The sequence below is a fragment of the Vicia villosa genome, linkage group LG6, assembly GCF_029867415.1.
Source record: "Vicia villosa cultivar HV-30 ecotype Madison, WI linkage group LG6, Vvil1.0, whole genome shotgun sequence".
NCBI lineage: Eukaryota > Viridiplantae > Streptophyta > Magnoliopsida > Fabales > Fabaceae > Vicia > Vicia villosa.
In genome coordinates, this window is record NC_081185.1 from 90,074,451 (window position 1) to 90,094,900 (window position 20,450).

The 20,450-nt window shown below is 38.2% G+C and overlaps 1 long non-coding RNA gene across 2 annotated transcripts; it reads right to left on the reverse strand.

Moving 5' to 3' along the window:
• Positions 1–9,403: 9,403 nt before the first annotated feature.
• Positions 9,404–10,818, reverse strand: LOC131611862 (uncharacterized). Of its 2 annotated transcripts, XR_009287211.1 has the most exons (3): positions 10,202–10,818; positions 9,799–9,966; positions 9,404–9,714 (listed from the first exon to the last, which is right to left on the reverse strand). It is a non-coding gene; the product is annotated as an uncharacterized LOC131611862 (long non-coding RNA). The 2 variants fall into 2 exon arrangements; XR_009287210.1 differs by having other exon boundaries at positions 9,404–9,966.
• Positions 10,819–20,450: the final 9,632 nt, after the last annotated feature.

Here is a 20,450-nt window from a genome sequence, read left to right on the forward strand (position 1 = left end):
AGGGGTGCTTAAAACCTTCCCCTTGTATAATCAACACCCGTACCTAAGATCTCTTTTTGTTTTAAAAACAAACTTTGGGTTTTTTTCGTTCTTTTCCCATTTCCTTTGGAAACAATAAAGCGCGGTGGCGACTTTCACTGAAATATTGAGTCGAGTCAATTTATGGCTCTGATCTCAGATTTTCCCCGCTACAGAAAAATGGCGACTTCACTGGGGACCCAATTTTAAGTGTGTTAAGCCTATTTTTGTTTATCTGTGTGTTTTTGTCTGTATATATTATTGATGTGTGCTTTGTTTGTTTTTTTTTTTTTTTTTGGTGCTCGGTGGTTCCTCTGTGATGAGACAAAGTCCTAACCCGGACTTTGGTGAGTAACTTGAGATAGGAGGTGGTATGACCAATAGTTGCATGTCAGGAGCGATCCTTAACATGAGCATCATATGGTGGAACCCCAATCAGTGGAGGCCTCATGGAAGGTAGTAGATGTTGTTACGAGCTATCGTAGGAACGCTATTACTTTCAATAGTGAGTGTCCGTAGAAGCTGAATGGCCTAGAACCTTTTTAACCCATCTAAGCCTTTTTAGGATGTAGCGCAGAAACAAGGTCAAGTACCAATTTGAGCTTGTTGTCATGCGATGCTACGCTCAGACGAGGTCTTTTTAGGCATATTATTGGCGCCCATGAGCAATTGTGCGTGCCGGTAGTATCCGATAGAAGATTGAAAACTCTGGGAACCTTTGTAGAACCCGATCGGCAGGTACAAAATTCCCTAGTACATACCTTTGTGGGTGGTTCTTAACCTACGACTCCATGCTTGTGACGTCGGACCTTTGAACCTTAATTGTGTGATCTTGTGTGCTCTTGTTTGTGATTGATGCATAAACCATACATTCATGCATTCATGAAAGACATTCTTTACAAATGGTTTTCAAGGAACTTAAGACTCTTTCTTTGTAAACATCACAGGTACCATGGATCAAAAGAGGAGTATTAAGAAGTACACTTTCAGGAATCTTGGGGAGAAAGAGTTGAAAGAGTTGAAAGAGTTAGTGTCTTTGGTTCCTAATCTTGACAATTTCAGAAACCGATACGGAAAATTGATATCTATGTTGAATACCAAAGTGGAGAAAGGGATTCTTGAGACTCTTGTGCAGTTTTATGACCCGATGTATCATTGTTTCACATTTCCTGATTATCAGCTTATGCCCACTTTGGAGGAGTATTCGTATTGGATTGGTTTGCCGGTTACGAATGATATACCATTTAGTGGTCTAGAGAAGGATCTTGAGGTGGATGAGATAGCGGAAGTTCTTCGCTTGAAAATATCAGATGTAAAAGCAAACATAACCAAGAAGGGAGGAATTTGGGGGTTGACTTCTAAGTTTTTGATTGGGAAGGCTTCTATGTTGGCTAGTAAGGGAAGTATGATCGCTTTTGAGATTTTATTGGCTTTGCTTATCTATGGTTTGATACTCTTTCCTAATATTGACAACTTTGTCGATGTTAATGTTATTCGGATATTCATGATTGGAAATCCTGTGCCTACTTTGCTTGGGGATACTTATCATTCCATTCACCATAGGGTTGATAAGAAAGGTGGACTTATCAACTGTTGCACTCCTTTGCTCTATAAGTGGTTTATTTCGCACTTACCTCAAACTAGGAGTTTCTTGAACAATCCTGATGGTCTTCGATGGTCTCAAAAGATTATGCCTCTCACTAATGGTAACATTAATTGGTACAATCCTGCTTATGACACTGGTGAAATTATTGATAGTTGTGGGGAGTTTCCTAATGTACCTCTTCTTGGTATACAAGGAGGAATCACCTACAACCCTATTCTTGCAAGGCGTCAATTTGGCTACCCCATGAAGGAGCGACCTGCTGGTATTCGTGTGTCAGGAATTTTTTATCATAATGGAGATACGGATATGAGGAATCGGTTTGTGCGTGCTTGGCACCATATTGATAGGAAGAGAGATTTGGGAAAGAAACAAAGCATTACTCTCAAGGAATACACTGATTGGGTTCAAGCTAGAGCTCATGCTCTTCAGATGCCTTATTTACTCGAGGAGCCCTCTTTACCTGTTGCTCCACCATCTTCTTCCACTATTCCCATCGAGAATAGGGAGGAGTACCGAGAGCTCATGGCTAGGATGAAGTTGGAAAGGGATACTTGGGAGAAAAAGTTTCATGCTTCAGAGATTGAGAAGGAAGAGTTGAAGAAACAGTTGAAAGAGAAGGATGATATGCTTTATCTTCAAGATGGTTGGTTGATGGAAAAGGATGATCAGATTCGTCGTCAGAAAGTGCTACTTCAACAACATGGTGAGAAGAGAAAGAGACAACAAAGGGATTTACTTGCTACTAGTGTTCCGATAGTTCCTGTTGGTCAAGAAGATTCGGTTTCATGGAAGGCAGTTGTTGACAAGATAATGGTCGAGAAGACTCACATGAAGGCTTTTTATGAAGATGAGTTAGAGAAGCTTCGTAGGAAGTTGCAGAGGGGAGTTGGTTCTTCATCAGGAGTGGCGCCTTTGGACCCATAGTTTTTAGCTTTCTCTGTTATCTCTCTTTTAGTGTTTAGGATTCTTTGAAGCTTTGTACTTCGAACTTTTGTAATCCTTTTCGTGATTAATAAAAAGAGAGTATTTTTCAGTTATATTTTGAATATTGTATCTTTGTGATGTTTACAATTAATATCTTAAAGTTCCTTGGAAATTAATAAAAATATAAACCATTTGAATTGCATTTCATGCATCATGATGCATTTTTTGCTCTTGCTTTCGAGAGTATTCCTAGAGGTCTTATTCAGTGTTACTTCCTACAGAATCAAGCTGTCTCATCGGTATAACACCCGAGCTAATTGCAAAAAGAAGATGGAAGGACTCGAGCAAGAGAACAGAGAGCTACGTGAAGAAGTTGTTACTTTGAGGTCAGGAGTGGAGCGTCTCACCGCTCTAGTTGAGACTTTGATGGCTGCTCAAAACCAGAATCAGAACCAGAATCAAAATCCGAATCAGAATCAGGTTCCCCCTCCTTTCAATGCTCAAGCGCAAGGTCAGACTACTGTGATTTCTGAGATTGTTTCTACGACAATTCCTGCAATCCCAACTGTTGGTGCTACTCAACAACGTATGCCCAATGGGTATCCTTGGGGCATGCCTGAAGGCTATTTGTCTGCTCCTGAAATGACTCGTCCTCTGACTCCTGTCATGGTCACTACACCTCCTTTTGTTCATACTAATCCTTTTGTTCCTGAGCCCATTTATCATAATGATGCACCGAGTGAGAGTTTTGGCATCTACGATAGAATGGATGGCTTTCAAGATCAGTTTGAAGAATTGCAAAAAGAGATGAAAGCCCTTCGTGGGAAGGAATTATTTGGAAAGAATGTGCATGATCTTTGTCTTGTTCCTAATGTGAAAGTACCTGCTAAGTTCAAATTACCTGAATTTGAGAAGTATAAGGGAAACTCCTGTCCTCAGGCACATTTGGTGATGTACGTAAGAAAGATGTCCACTCACACTGATGATCAACGTCTGTTGATCCATTATTTCCAAGATAGTTTGACTGGAGCTGCTTCCAAGTGGTATATGGGCCTTGATAGCACCCATATCCGCACTTTCAATGACCTAGCTGAAGCGTTTGTTAAGCAATACAAGTATAATGTGGACATGGCTCCTGATCGAGATCAACTGAGAGCTATGATGCAGAAAGAAAAAGAATCGTTTAAGGAATATGCTCAGAGATGGCGTGAAGTGGCCGCCCAAGTGATCCCTCCAATGGAAGAAAAAGAGATGACTAAGATTTTCCTGAAGACTCTTGGCCCATTTTATTATGAGAAGATGATTGCAAGTGCTCCTGTAGATTTCACTGAAATGGTGGGTATGGGTGTTAGACTTGAAGAAGCTGTGAGAGAAGGTCGTCTGGTTCAGAATGACAATGCAACTGGCAGTGTGAAGAAGTATGGCTCGTCTTTTCAGAAGAAGAATGAATCAGATGCTAGTGCAGTTTCTCATGGAAGGAATAGTCGGCCTAAAAGGGAAGCTCGTTACCAACCTCAACAAGTTGCGTCAATAACTCCCATTGTGAATGCATCTCCTGTGACTCCTGCATATTTGCAACAACAGAATCGACAAAATCAGTCTCCGCGAAAGCCTAATTTTGATCCTATCCCTATGACCTACACAGAATTGTTCCCTGCTCTGATTCATAAGAATTTGGTTCAGACAAGGTCACCACCTCCTGTTCCAGCAAAGATTCCATGGTGGTACAATGCTGATGTTACTTGCGCTTTTCATCAGGATGCTCCCGGTCACAGTTTAGAAGATTGTTGGGCTCTAAAGGTTGAAGTTCAAAGATTGACTCGTGCTGGTATTTTGTCTTTCCGAGACGTTGGTCCTAATGTTCAAGCCAATCCTTTGCCAAAGCATGAATGAATCAATATTGGTGGTAATCCCGAAGTTTGAAAGATGCTTCCTTCAACACAAGTATAGATGGAGAGAGCCTTCTTTGTTTTTTTAATATTATTATTGCTTTTTCATTTGTAATATTTCTTGTTTTTCAATGCACTGTTGCATGTAGAAACTTGTTTGTGTTTGAATGCTAATGTTAATGCAATGATAATGTTTGTCTTGAAGTAATCCATTCGTTTCCCTCATGTTTATTTGTTTTTATGCATTATGATACCAATTGCTTTTACCAAACTCTTGCTTATGCAAAGATTGGAGGGAGGATGATGATCTGAAAACGCAAAATTTTTGGTTGTATGCTTTTGAATAAGACCCTGTTGATGATGCACAGGCATTGTTTCAAATTCCCAAACACGGGAGATATAAGGAAGATAATCCCTTGTTAACCCCTTTGAGCCTTGAAGTAGGAGTTTCTTTTCTAAACGAAAAACCCTAATTTTTAACCTGGGGCAGGGTAGTGTTCAGTTGATTTGGCCGAGTGTTCATGTTTCAAAAAGGATTATGCTTCCAAGTGTCAATCACGTCATATCCACATCAATGGTTGGATCATGGAAAACCACAATGGTTATTCCCCACGCATCGCAAGGCTGGAAAATGTGAAACCACAATGGTTATCCTCCATCCACCAAGGAATGAGGCAGTCACAACCCTTTCAACAAGTCAAGACAAAGTCAAATGTCACACGAATTGTTCAAATCAAAATAATGAAAAAAAAGGGGAAAGAAAAAAGAAAGAAGAAAAAAAGCTCGCTAAGTCAAAAACTTGAGAACAAGTGACTTAGGCAAAAGTTAGAGCATCCCGCTGGACGACCAATTCAAAAGAATCAGTCCAGGCAAAAGTTAGGGAAAAATAAGTAAAAAAGGGAAAGTGAAAAGAAAGGACTACAAAGCAAAAGTCCTCAACAGTGAACAAATCTGTGTGAATACAAAAATGAAGACAAAAGGGTGACTGCTACTCCAAGAAAGCTTCATTGGATCATTAATGGCATAAAATCCTTTTGAGAGATGAATACTCATGTTGAATTAACTGAACATAGGACTGGAGAACATCATGAAGTTGGGTGGGCTAAATAAACTTTGAGCCTAAAAATCTTTTTTTTTGAAAACCGTGAACCTGACCACGTTACAACCCTCAAAAGTCCTAATTGAAGCAGGGTTTATTTCGAAAGCATACTTAAACAAGAAAGCGTTCCTGACTCCTATCGGTTATGCTGAAAACTTGTGTTGGTATCATATGCATACAAAAATCAATGTCATACCTAACCAGTGATTCATTCACAAGGTTTTGTGACATCTTTTCAATAAAACTTCAAGACTTACATAATTGTTGCATTCTCATTATCATTCTCAGAATAAACATTTTTCTGCTTGTAAACATTTGTTTGACATCCATGAAGTTTACATCTGATCATTAGTAGAAAACTAAAACATTGCCATGGGCATGATGTTTTTCCAGTATAATGCTTTTGCCAAGTTTGATTATCATTATGGGGCAAATCTTGAAGACTCTGTCGAGTAAAAGAATGTGCCGAGTTTAGTCAATCTGGAGCAGTTACGTCGAGATTTGACAAATCTCTCCAAGAATCTGTTGATCTGAGGCAGATTATTCCAAGTGACACCAAGGATTTCTATGAACCTTTTTAAGGCAGATGCCTCTCATAGACCATGTAGTCTGGGGCAAGTTGCGAATCAGAAGTTACCTTGATCACCTCATTAGCTTGAAGTACAAAGGTCGTTGCCATGATCAATCAAGAGTATGTCACTCTCTACCAAGAAGTTTTGAGACAGCAGTTGACTGTTGGGTTTTCTTCCTCACCTTGTGTTGAGTTTTGAACTAAAATCCCCCACATGTTAACTCGTTTGCTATGATGATAACTTCTTATTTCCTTTGCAAGTTCAGAATGGTGATTTTCTCCAAGGAAATTTTCTCTGACCTCCCATAGTAGAGCTTGCAAGAATATGTTCTTCCATCCCTTTTGATAGGAGTTGATGATTTGTAGTCCCTCTCAGAGGTTGATAGTTCCCAAAGAGTTTGCTTGGTGTGCATCTCCAACAAGTTTTCCCTCAGTGCGGAGTTCACGTTGTTATCCTTTCAGTGGATTTTTGGATATTTGAAGTTTGAATTTGAATTTTCCCCTTAGTAAGTAGCTTTCTCTTGAGCCTTGTAGCAGGACTTTGTTCCTCCAACGGCCTCGGTTTATCTACAATTGAATCCTCAGTCGTGTTCTTAGCATGGGTCTTCAAAAGGATGTCTTTTGATATCTCCAATTTTTTGAGATTCACCAAGTGTCTGTTGTATTGTGATGTCTTGTCACTTCCTAGTATTTTTGTGTTTGTTTTGTCAGCATATACATGACATTCATTCATTCATTCGTTCATTCATACATACAACATGCATAAAAAAATTAAAAAAATTAAAATTAAAAAAAAAAAAATATATATTCATATCCATTTTGCATTTCTTAATGTTTTGATCCATTCTCTTTAATTCCTCAAAATACATGATCTCTTTCCATTAGAGTGTCTACCTTAAGCAGAAAGTGTTTATCCTTTCTAATTCCCCACATAGTTTGTTCCTCGTGGAAGAATTTTGCTTCAGTGCTCCTCTTCAGCTCATTTGTCAGGATGGAACTAATCCCCATTTGAGTTCATTCCTCATTTTTCAGAGTCTTGTTTGGCCGTTTCTATCCAGTTTATTCGTGGAGTTGAACTTTGATCTCTTGAAGTACTATGTTAAAACCTCTCTAGGATGAGAAACCTAGATCGAGAAGGCATTTATTTTGCACCTCTTGAGGATTTTGTTTTCCTTAATAATGTAGAATCTGTTTATGATTGATATCAGATATTGAAATATTTATTTTCCATCAGTGTTGGAATTTGTGCTTGAAAGCAAGGGGCAGGTTTTGACTTTGAGCAACTTATGTTATCCCCATCATGTTTTGGTTAACAACAAATGGAAGCCTCTTTATTTGAGCAAGTTTGTATGTCTTCACGTACCAATCTTATTTTTAAAGCAAGTGATAATCTCTCAGGCTTTATGAACTTCTTGATTCCAAATGGAAGAAGCTCAGCAAATGGTAAGTCGCTTCAGTATAAGTGACAGTTTGTATCCAATTGGAAGAAGCTCAGCAAATGGTAAGTCCCTTCATCAGAAGTGACAGTTTGCATCCAGTTCCTTTTCTCAAGCCACGTCCTTGATTAAAGAAGAAGTTGATCCCTATTCTTAGCGGCAGCTTATTATTCTGGTAGCTTATCGTCAACTATTGAGGCGGTGATTCGATTTTCTTCTACCTTCAACTATTGAGTTGGTAGCTTATCGTCAACTATTGAGGCGGTGATTCGATTTTCTTCTACCTTCAACTATTGAGTTGGTAGTTTATCGTCAACTATTGAGACGGTGATTCGATTTTTTTTCTACCTTCAACTATTGAGTTGGTAGCTTATCGTCAACAATTGAGGCGTCGATTCGATTTTCTTCTACCTTCAACTATTGAGTTGGTAGCTTATCGTCAACTATTGAGGCGGTAATTCATGCATCTTCAGTAAACGTTGATGTTCAGAAGAAGTTTCCTGCATCTTCCAGTAAAAGTTGATGTTCAGATGAAAATTCCTGTACCTTCAGTAAAAGTCGGTATTCAGGTGATGCTATTCCTGCATCTTCAGTAAACGTTGATGTTCAGAAGAAGTTCCCTGCATCTTCCAGTAAAAGTTGATGTTCAGATGAAAATTCCTGTACCTTCAGTAAAAGTCGGTATTCAGGTGATGCTATTCCTGCATCTTCAGTAAACGTTGATGTTCAGAAGAAGTTCCCTGCATCTTCCAGTAAAAGTTGATGTTCAGATGAAAATTCCTGTACCTTCAGTAAAAGTCGGTATTCAGATGATGCTATTCCTGCACCTTCAGTAAAAGCTGGTGTTCAGAGAAGCCTTTGTATCTACATCTTCCAGTAAAGGTCGATGTCAAGATCTTTTTCTACCTTCAGTAAAAGCTGGTAGTCCACCTTCAGTAAAAGTCGGTGTTTTCTTTTGCATCCGCATTTTCCAGTAAAAAGTCGATGTTAAGGTTCTTTCCTACCTTCAGTAAAAGTTGGTAGTTCACCTTCAGTAAAAGTTGGTGTATTCTTTCATCTCCAGTGAAAGGTGATGCTTTAACCTTTCTGGTGCGAAATATTTTCCCCAGTGAAGTTTCTTTTCCCAGCAAAGTCTCGTTCCCCAAGCGGAATATGTTTTCTTTCCCCAGTGGTGCCTTGTTTCCCTCTCATGGAAGTCATGTGCATTACATTCATAATCATAAGCATTGCATGGCATCTTAGGGTCAAAATTGTGTATTCTGTATTTAAGTCTCTTCAATCGCGTCGAGACGAAGATTTCAATCTTCATATCTCCGGATAGAAGAAACTTAAATAGGGGCATCTGTCATACCCCAATTTTTGACCCTAAGATCCCGCATCTCAGGCTCTGCTTAAATCACATCAAGATCATTTATGAGGTTCTCTAGTGCCTATTTCTTTTCTAGCTCACCTTCAGGGGAATCACCAAGCACCTATTTGTTCGTTCTTTATTATTTATTTCTATTATGTTTCACTAACCATTAATCAAAATTCGAAAAAAATATGTCTTGTTTACTTTTGTTTCTTTATCAGATGGAGTTAGAGGATCAAGAAGTTCAGGTGATGTTTCTAATTGAGGTTTGAGAAAGGTATGCAAAGTGGGTTGTTTGGAATGGATTTCTTCAATCATAAGTCGCTTGAAAATTTAAAGACATTCATATTCTTTCAATGAGATTCACAAATTCAAAATCAAACGGAAAGAGATTTATTTTGTTGCTTGAAGCGAGGTCAATATTCTTTACCATACTTTGAAGATTGTAAGGAAACTCTACCAATCTAATTCATGATTTGAATTCAAAGTTTACATTCAAAATGTAAGGGTTTCGATTCAATGTCTTTCAACATACAAGTTTCAACTCCAAAATACTTCAAGGATTACAAGGTTCAAAACAAGAGTCCTCATTCCATTCAAAGAATCCAATTTTCTTCAAGTTAAAGCTTCAAAAATACAAGATGGATTCAAGGTTCCTATACCAAATTACAAAGTTTCTTATCCTACAAGAAGCATAATTTGAGATTTCCTATGGTCTAAGATTCAAAGAACAAATTCATGGCAAAACTCTTGGTTTACAACTTCACAAGTCTACCATTTTCTTCTAAGCTTCATGGTTTGGCATCGGGTTCACCTCCTCCTTCAAGAAAAATTCACATCTCATCATCATATGAAAAAATGAGAAAAATGAAGAATTAATAATTTCAACAAAAATCATTCATACACCAAAGTACAAATCCAGGCCCATCCAGCATCCAAGCAACACGAGTGCAAAAAAATAAAATTGGAATAACTTGATGATTTTCGGATTTAGGTTGCAGAGCCAAATTGGACTTCCACAACTTCCCGATCCAAGTTTGTCACAACTTGAGCCCAATGCTCTTTTCAGAAACTGCAAAAAAAAAAAACATTGCAAATAAAAAACTGGGGATTGAAGAAGAGATTTTCGTATGGGCCTTAGCAAGATAAGAGGAACCGATTTCAAATCAAAAAAACCCAGAAGAGGAAACTCAGCATAAACCCAAGAATTCTGACTCTATAAAAGCATTGATTGAGACTGACACAAGGGACTTTTGGCTCAGACCTTTTCAGACTGACAAATCAGAACAAATACAAAAAAAAATCACCTGAGCTCAAAAAACCTCGCCAGAACTTCAAAATCCCTCGCCGGAAAACACTGAACCACCGCGCCGGAGCTCTTAACCTCCGCCGTTCTTTCAGTTCTTGACACTAAAAGGTTGCCTTCCATCTTCTGAACCCGAATTCCTCTTTACTTTCGTGACTCTTGCACTGATTGTGCTACATTTTGAATTTAGAACATTCAAACTTCTTTTGTAGATCTTGTTTCTTTCGGTTATTTTCTGAAATTTTTGAGTTGATATTTGAAATAAGGAGAAGGAAACGAATCTAATGATGTAAAAAAATTTTGATTCCGGATATTTTTAACTCCGGCCACCGCGCCGGAGAAGCTCCGGCCGCCATGAGCTTTATGCGAGCCGCCGTGAGTTCTTGAGCTCCGCCATTTTATTCATGTGATCCACCGTGGTCTTCATTTGCTCCGTCGATGAGTTCATGGAGGTCCACCTTGTTAGATTTTTGTTTCAGCTTATTTTTTGCTTCATAATAATGAAAGAGAAAGTGAGCTATTAAATGAAGGAAATATGCTATCAACTTTAAATGAGATCTTTTGGTTTTTCTTTCCTTTTCCTTTAATAATTTTTTTCTGACAGAAAGTGATGGTGGCTATATATTATTAGAAAGAGAAAGAGATATATCTCTTTTTGTTTTCCAAGGATAATAATGATAATGATGGTGATGTTAGTGACTTTGTTCACGTGAAGGAACAAATTGAAGAAAGATGTTTTCAAATTAATTCACATCATCATATCAGCATTTTTTTTCTTCTTTCTCTTCCTTATCTCATAGTGATTCGAGCCGGACAGTGTGTGGGTGACAAGTGGCCATCGGAGCCACTTGTCCTCACCTGAGAAGATGATCAGAATTGTGATTCTCTATTTTTCTGCCTACTGTACTAATTATGTACTTTGATCTGGACCTTCCGATGTCAATGCTGTGTTGAAGTTGACTAGATCAGATGGCTGGAATTTATTCTGCTTTATTTTATATTGCTATTTTCATTTTAATTAGTTTCTAACTTTAGAAATTTTATATTAATTCTGTTTTTAGTCTAAAAATTATGAAAAGATTCACAAAAATATGTCTTACTATTTTATACCTTGTTTTTATTATTAGCTTATTATGTTATTTTTGCTCTTTTTCTTCATCTATCTTTCATTTTCTTTCTTTGTCCCGAATCGATAAAAGAGCAAAATGAGAGGAAGTCGTATGTGGTTGACTTGAGTCCGAATTCATCCTTCCTCCATTATCATTATATGTCTTATTATTTTTTTTGTTTTTTACCTTGTGTTTTCTTTTTATATATTAGTTTCTTATTTTATTTTTGTTCTGTCTTCTTCATCTATCCTTCTTTTTTCTTTGTCCCGAATCGATAAAAGATTAAAAATGAAAAGGAAGTTGTATGTGGTTGATTTAAATCCAAATTCATCCTTCCTCCATTATTAATCTTTATTTACTAACTTTGATAACATACTTGACAAGTTTCAAGATGGTTATCTTTAACAACTAACGACTAATTTTAATTTCCGCATTTTTATTGTATTGTCCTTTATATTTACCGCTCTTATACTCATCATATCATCATATTTACTTTCTGCTATTTTTATTTTGTCCATTTGGACGTCATATTTATTCTCCGCTATTTTTCTTTTGTCCACTTGGACTATACTTTACTTTTATGCTAAAACATTAATAAACAAGATGAAACCTAAAAAACACTTAAGGACCAATGGACTGTGTATCATTATTTGACTGTTATCTTGCTTGTTATTTTGTCTGGTTGGATTGCTGTTGTGATATGTGTAGGTATCTCCTCGAAAAGTCTTTGAAGGTTAATTCCAAAGCACTAAGATAAGGATTTCGCCCATTTGCAACCGTTACTCTGTCCGATTTCTGTCAGAAACTTATGTGATTCTTCGAAGATTTGCAAGTTCATTTTGGTCCCTAAGTGGTAATTTTGGTTTTGTGTGGGTAGTCCAAAGGATGGGAATTCTTCCTTGACTCAATGTGTCAAGTGTCGACTTCTTATTTTGGTCAGATCGTTTTTCCCTAAACTTTTATTTTCTCGCACTAGGATAGCCTCTTCATCTCCTCCCACTTCTTAAATTTTCAAAGTCTCCTCTCTTTTTCTAAAAAACTTCTTATGTTTGAAATCCTTTTTAAAATCTTCTTTAAAAACTATATTTAGCCTCTATTGGCATTTTCTTTCAAAAAGTAAGCACAATTAATCATTGTCATTAGTTGCGATGCCCCACGATTTTAATATTGATTGACACGACGAAATCTTTTCCACGTGAGAGAGCTAGTGGCATACTTGTCGATTTTTATCCGAGTTGGCGCCCTTCTCTCATTAGTGACGCAAAGAATTCGTTCGTCCTCATGTTTAAAATCAATGGCTGAGTATTCGCCCTGACGATGGTAAATGTGCTTATTCCTTTTAAAACGTTTTTTTTTTTTCCCTTTTAAAAGCGGAACTACATTAGCTCTGACTTCTCCATTGCACCGAGGAGGTATGTAGGCACAAGACATAGTCTTGCCGAGCTTATTTTAAAAATCAAACAAACTGTTTCTTTTGCACACGATATCTTTTTTTATATAAACACAGATTTTCAAAAAGGTTCCTGTGGAGTACCACAGATATGAGGGGTGCTTAAAACCTTCCCCTTGTATAATCAACACCCGTACCTAAGATCTCTTTTTGTTTTAAAAACAAACTTTGGGTTTTTTTCGTTCTTTTCCCATTTCCTTTGGAAACAATAAAGCGCGGTGGCGACTTTCACTGAAATATTGAGTCGAGTCAATTTATGGCTCTGATCTCAGATTTTCCCCGCTACACTCGCCTCTCGTCCAGGCACACCATTTTCAAAACCAAATCACAATCCCCGGTAAGTCCATCTACCAAGCTTCTCAAACACTCGTCTGTGTCATTCTTTTTGGTACTCGTCTGTATCTCCTTTTGACACTCGTCTGTGTCATTCTTTTCGATACTCGTCTGTATCTCCTTTTGATGCTCGTATGTGTCATTCTTTCGATACTCGTCTGTATCTCCTTTTGATGCTCGTATGTGTCATTCTTTCGATACTCGTCTGTATCTCCTTTTGATGCTCGTATGTGTCATTCTTTCGATACTCGTCTGTATCTCCTTTTGATGCTCGTATGTGTCATTCTTTCGATACTCGTCTGTATCTCCTTTTGATGCTCGTATGTGTCATTCTTTCGATACTCGTCTGTATCTCTTTTTGATGCTCGTATGTGTCATTCTTTCGATACTCAACTGTATCTACTTTTGATGCTCGTATGTGTCATTCTTTCGATACTCGTCTGTATCTCCTTTTGATGCTCGTATGTGTCATTCTTTCGATACTCGTCTGTATCTCCTTTTGATGCTCGTATGTGTCATTCTTTCGATACTCGTCTGTATCTCTTTTTGATGCTCGTATGTGTCATTCTTTCGATACTCGTCTGTATCTCCTTTTGATGCTCGTATGTGTCATTCTTTCGATACTCGTCTGTATCTCCTTTTGATGCTCGTATGTGTCATTCTTTCGATACTCGTCTGTATCTCCTTTTGATGCTCGTATGTGTCATTCTTTCGATACTCGTCTGTATCTCTTTTGATGCTCGTATGTGTCATTCTTTCGATACTCGTCTGTATCTCTTTTGATGCTCGTATGTGTCATTCTTTCGATACTCGTCTGTATCTCCCTTTTGATGCTCGTACGTGTCATTATGTCGATACTCGTCTGTATCCCCTTTAAAACACTTGTCTATCTTACCTTCCCACCAGACATACTTCTGCTCCGACCACTTCCATGTAATAATCACTTCCTTTGAGAACCTTGTATTGGCACTTTGGCTACGTTACAAGCTATCACTGTTCTTCCAATTACTCACTGTAAATATTTCCATCAGAAAAAACAAAAATTCTCTTTCCCCAGCAGATATCAAGACAAAAATAAAGGAATAAAAACCACTCCATCTCCTCAGGACAAATTTCAGGTCTTCGGTATTTAATCTTCTTCTACTTCGAATGTTCGAAAGGCTGGCGCCAATCTCACCTTCGAGTATAAGACGATTAAATAGGGGCAGCTGTCATACCCCAAATTTGTCCTACCCTTTAACTTCTAACTGGCTTAGGCTTTGCATTCATGTACATACATCACTTAGGTCATAATCCATACCCATGCGTTCATATCATAGGTGCTATTCAAGGGCTAGCAAGAAAAGCTCTGTTGCAAAGAATTTCTGATCAGGGAATAAGGAGACTGAGGTATAATCATGTGGTTCTATGTTCAAGGAAGTACTCCTGGACTGGGGCCTCTCTCTGTCTCAGGTCAAGGCATTGGTTGAAGGATACAGGCTTGCAAATCATCCGGTTCATTAAATCAGGGTTTCTTTGACCAAAGTCAACCAGTTGACTTTCTGGTCAACATTTAACCAGGAATGGTTTCTATGTGTGAAAAGCTTCTCATACTGACCATGTGGATGTGGTTGTTTAACTGGATTTGGCTAGAAGAGATTTAATCGGGAATTTCATCAATAGTCGGAAAAATCAGAACGGTTGACTTTTGGGTCAAAATCAAAAGAATTAGTCAAATATTGACTTTTGGTGGAAAATTAATCAAGAAAAGTCGAAGAATGGATAAAATCGGGAGTTTGACAAAAAGTTGCCAAAATAGCAAAAAGACAAGTTTCCAACACTTAGAAAATTTTTTGGAACTTTAAATCTTGATGAGCAGTCCACTTCAGCACTGGATTACACGTGTCAAATGGCATTTTCTGAAAAAATTTCCAACATCAAAGTTGTTCCTCTCATGGAGGAGAACAACTTTGCAGTTGGACATTTTTTCATTTGAAGCTTGTATGAAGAGTTAAAGTGGTGTGAAGTTGCTGGAAACTCATTTGAACCAAGTCATATTCCAGGTCACAAGTCAGGTCGTGACCTGGCATTTTCACAAACACATGGCATGCCAAATCTCCAGCCATTTTTTGAGCTCTACAGAAGTGATATGAATGCAAACTTGGTATCATTCTCTTTCTTGCCATCTCCTCTATCCATTGAAACAAGAATTGGGTCAATTGAACAAGTATTGAGTGATATGCAAGCCTTCAAAGTAGTGCCCCAACAATGGTCAAATCCTGCAGGCAGCCAAGGCAGATTCTTAAGGCACACGCATGCATTTCAGCAAACACATGGTGTGCCAAATGTCAAGGCCTCTTTCTTCCTCCACAAGTAACTATCTTAAACGAGCCTGGTTCTAAACTATTCTTTACCATGTCCTCTATCCATTGGGACCAGTATCACTAATTTTGGACATGTATTGATTGATATAGAGAGGCTCAAAGTACCACCCTCACAAAGTCATAATCTGATTGCGCATAGCCTAGTTCCTTGCCCTGCGTGTGCAGTGGGAATTGCATGAGTTCAAGACTATTTTCCTCACACTTCTAAGCCTTATTTTGAGACACTTTCAACACCAATCTTGTTCTATCCCATGTCCTTCTTGATATGACACCATTCTTGCATCATTTAACCACACATGGCTTGAGATATAAGTGACTAAAGTGAGCACCATGGCATTGGTAATATGGTAATGCATACAAGTGATTGCTGCAGCATGTTATCATTTGAAACCACACATAAACACCATCCACACACCATTCATTACAAGCCATGCAAGAAACACCATCATGCCAGAGAATTACAATGCAACATACAAGCAACCAAACTTGCACATAAAGAAAAAGGCAAAACAACATACAACTGCACCATACACATATTAAAGTCCCACATTGGAAAAGTAAAAAAGTTATGTTGCAACACACATCTTCCAAGTCCCACATTCAAGGATCCCAAGCATGAGCTAATCATTGGTAGTATAAAGAGAAGCTCATGCAGCAATCATGAGGGCTCTCGACTCTTTCTTACTCTCACTCTCCAAACACTCAACTCTCCCATTCTCTTCACACTCTCAGTCTACCCTATCCACTCTTTCTCTCCTCATTCCCCTCCCCTTCGGTTCTCTCTTCCTTCATTCATTCCACCACCACCGGCCACCCTAACCTCTCCTCTTAACCAACTCCGGCCACCCTAACCTCTCCTCTTAACCAACTCCGGCCACCCTAACCTCCCCTCTTAACCAACTCCGGCCACCGCTATTAACCACATCTTTAAGTCAATCTCCGCCGCAGCTTCATCTCTTTCATCAAGTAGCCACCACCACGGTTCCCTCCTCTCTCCTCAACCTGCACCACTGCTATCATCTAAGCGCTAAGGTTCTTCATCAAGTTCTCACATCAGCATCGTCATCAAGCGCAGCTGGGAGTTCGTGGAAGCATCCTCATCATTTCGCTCAAGATCTAATCAGGTAAGCCTCACGAACTCACTCTGCATCCATAGGCATACTACATGATGATGCTAATTCGCTTACCATAACTGTGCTTGATGAAAATGTATGATGCTTATCGTATGAAGTTCCTTTTCTTTGAATTTAGTTAAGTTGATAACCTGGCTGTTTGAATGATTTTCTTGTGGATATGCACTCTGGATTCTGTTAGCGCTTCATTGATACGCTTGCATTCGATTTTCGTGACGTTACTCGTAGCTAGGGTTTCTTAAACGCATTCGGTTTTAAAGTTAGAGCGAGTATTAATGAAATCTAACACCGGATCTGTAATCAGCGCGAAAATCCGAGTGGAACGGTATGCGTTTTAGTAGTTTCTGGGCGCATTTTGGCTTCGCCGGCGGCGGTTGCGGCTGAGGAAGAAGACCGGAGCTGAGCTCCGGCGTCTGAAGTTTGTTATTCTTGTTCCCTCCGTTTGCGCGCGTGGCCCTCTCCTATTGGTCCTCCTCCCATTCCTTTGAATTTTATTTGTCCCATTATAATGATTAGCAGGCGTGTTGTCTAACTGTGATTGGTCGAATCATGCTTCTGTTCTATCCTCACTTAAACACATTTGACCCAATTGATAGCATATTCCACATATATTCCTTGCTGTTACGTTTTATTCAAATAAAAACTATATAGTAAAATAAAACAAAGCAAACCACATGCTGAGATAATAAAAATGAATAATGGAAATAATAAGTGTGGATTAGTGTAAGGTGGACGTTGGGCCACGCGCAAACAGGCCTTGTCACTATTCGGGAATCATACCCCTTCATTTCTAACGCACCATACGTATCAAAACTGGGCCTGGACGCATCTATTATCCCCACCCCCTGATTGCAGGCCCAGCTTTGCTTATAACTAATTGTAGTTCATTCTGAAAATACTTGTGCCCCCCCCCCTTCTGTTAATAAAAAACAAATTAAAATTGATTTTCTTTTTTTCTTTTTGCATATTGATTGATTTTCTTAAATAAAAACAACAAAAAACCTTTTCTAACCAATTAGTTTTTTTTAGAATATTATTTTCTTTTAATTGAAATTTTAATTGTTGTTTCCTTGAATTTTGATTGGTTGATAAACCATAAATAAATAGTTTCTTTGTTAATTCAAAAATAGTTCCTAACATCAAAAAATGCAATTTTCTTGTGATTAATTTTCATGAATAGTTTAGACTCTAAATTCTTTTCTTTTTGTGAATATTTTCTTATATTGTGAAATACCAAATATCTTCTTCCTCATTAGAATAGAACAACAACAATTAGGCTTAGAGATTAGGCTAGTCCCCCACTTTTTCATTCTTTTTCTTTTCAAACCATAAAACATCTAATAAATGCTTGATTAAATTCCCATAAAAAATACAAAGAAAATACTTAAAACACTAATAATCAAAGTGAAAATCATTAAAAAGGGAATGGAAGCTTGGATCTCCCTTGCTTTAGGGAATCATTCAAGTGCCTGGATTTCCCTTGCTTTAGGGTTCCATTCGGGCGTAAGTTCCCAAATTCTAAAAGACACAAACCAAAGAGTAACTCGAGTTTCCCTTGCTTTAGGGATTTCCTCGAAACACTCAAACTCTCTCTCTTCTCTCTTTTCTTAAGGGCATTGTTATCTCCGCTCTATTGCATCCTAGGCTGTCCCTTATGCAGGAGCGCGAGCGTTAACTCCGCCCAACTAAAAAACACAAAAACAAACAAAACTATGGAGCCGAGCTACGGTAACTCTGATTCCTGAAAAGGATACGTAGGCAGCGGGGTAGGGCCCGTGCGAGTATAATTCTTTATTTTCCCTACATTCTGCATTCATTCACATATAGATAGACATAGTACACACCCTTTAGATAGAAACAATCATAGGTGGATACCATCGAGTACGATGGGCGCGAGGGGTGCTAATACCTTCCCCTTGCGTAACCGACTCCCGTACCTTGATTCTCTGGTCGCAAGACCCTGTTCCTTCCTTTGTTAGGTTTTCTGATATTCCTTTCCCTTGTGGTGTAAATATACTGGTGGCGACTCTGTTCATTTTTTTCGCGAGCGTGCGACACACAGACCGCTCCCGAATGGACACTTGAAAGTATCGGTGGATGTTGTATTAGATCATGATGCGATGCTACCGGTACCTGACATGGTCTCAGAGACGACATTGATGCGAGATGCAATAGGATCATTTGTTGCATGGCCCTCGGAGCTCATTACCATTAGTGATGAGGTATATTGAAAACGATTATGAATCATTTAGTTTTCGAATGTCAATTCTGCACCGTTTATTAATTATTTTTTACATTCTAATTTTAGACTGCTCCTACAAAACCTGCAATTAAGGGTAAAGGGATTTTACAGGAGGAGGAGCCTGTTGCATCACTAAAAGAGGTACATTTAAAGTGTTAATATATAATCTGAATCTAAAACTGCATGATTTTATATTTTACCTAACTTATATGATTTTTAGGCATCTGCTCGGGAGTCACAACAAGTGACGCAGCCAGTTCGTAGCGTACCACCCACTGGTCCTCCGAAGCCAGCGGCAAAAAAAGGCGGTGCTTTTGTGCCTCGATACCGGACGACGCTCGGAACAATTGTTGATATGTCCGATATGAAGGATGGAGCTCTCCGTAATATCAGTATGGATGAAGGTATCTTTGGTGTTGAATTCATGTCAATTATTGCAATAGATGACTTGGAAGAGATTTTTACGCATGAACAACTAGGCGTCGCTAATATGCACTCATACATCCGGTAATATTCACTCATCCGATATATTCTTTAATTAGTCGAACAATTAATTTACACATTTCAATGAAAATAATCTAATGTTTATTATGTGTGGTTATTTAAGGTTGTTGTATGACAGAGTGTTGCGCGGGACTGCATTGTCAAACAGATTCCGTTTCGTGTCTTCCGCCCATTGCAGCAGAATGACAATTGCTTCGGAACCGGAATCAGTTAGACAGCGCTTAGTCGATAGATTCATGTCCACCGGCAATATAGAAAGTCTACATCTTTGGGCGTATAATACCCGACCAGTAGGGTTAGTTTCTCATTTTTGGTTCATCTAATCTCTGTTTCTTTTGTGTATAGCAAATTTTTCATATAACCTATTGTTTTAATTTATAGAGCACACTGGTTGTTGCTTGCCATCAACCCTATAAGGGAAGTGGTGTATTATCTGAATTCGGTAAATGGTGACTGGACCAATTATCCGGCTTTGAAGGAAATCGTTGATTTGTAAGTGAGATCGTTCTAAATATTCGTTTATATTTATATATTTAATTATTTGTGAGATTGATCTAAACATATGCTTTTATATATTTGTTAGATCAATACAAGTGTTCCGAAGTCAACGGGACGCACAGGTATCCCGGACTAAATCAAACAACATTACTTGGATCAAAGTGCAGGTACATTATTTTTCACAATTTTGCTTATAATATTTGTGCTACTTGATAAAACAAGACAACTATAAAATCTTATTTGTTTTTCTATGTAGTGTCCGCAACAGCGAAACAGTTCAGATTGCGGATACTTTGTGTTGAGGTTTATGAAAGAAATCCTTCAGGCAAATCAATTAGAGATTCCGCTCACGGTATGAATTTAAAACTTAAGATAATTTCATATAATTTATTACATTTAACTAAATCATTCATTTTATGTTTTTGTTTTGTAGTACTTTGACGAATTTCGTGCTGCTTTGTACCCGAGACTTAAGTTGGAAGAAATCAAAGAGGATCTGTGTCAATTTTATATTCAGCAACTTTTCATGTAGGATTTGTGTCAATTTGAAGTATAATATTGTTGATGTTACTGATTTAGTTTGTAATTAATGATGTATATATATAATTTTGGATATTA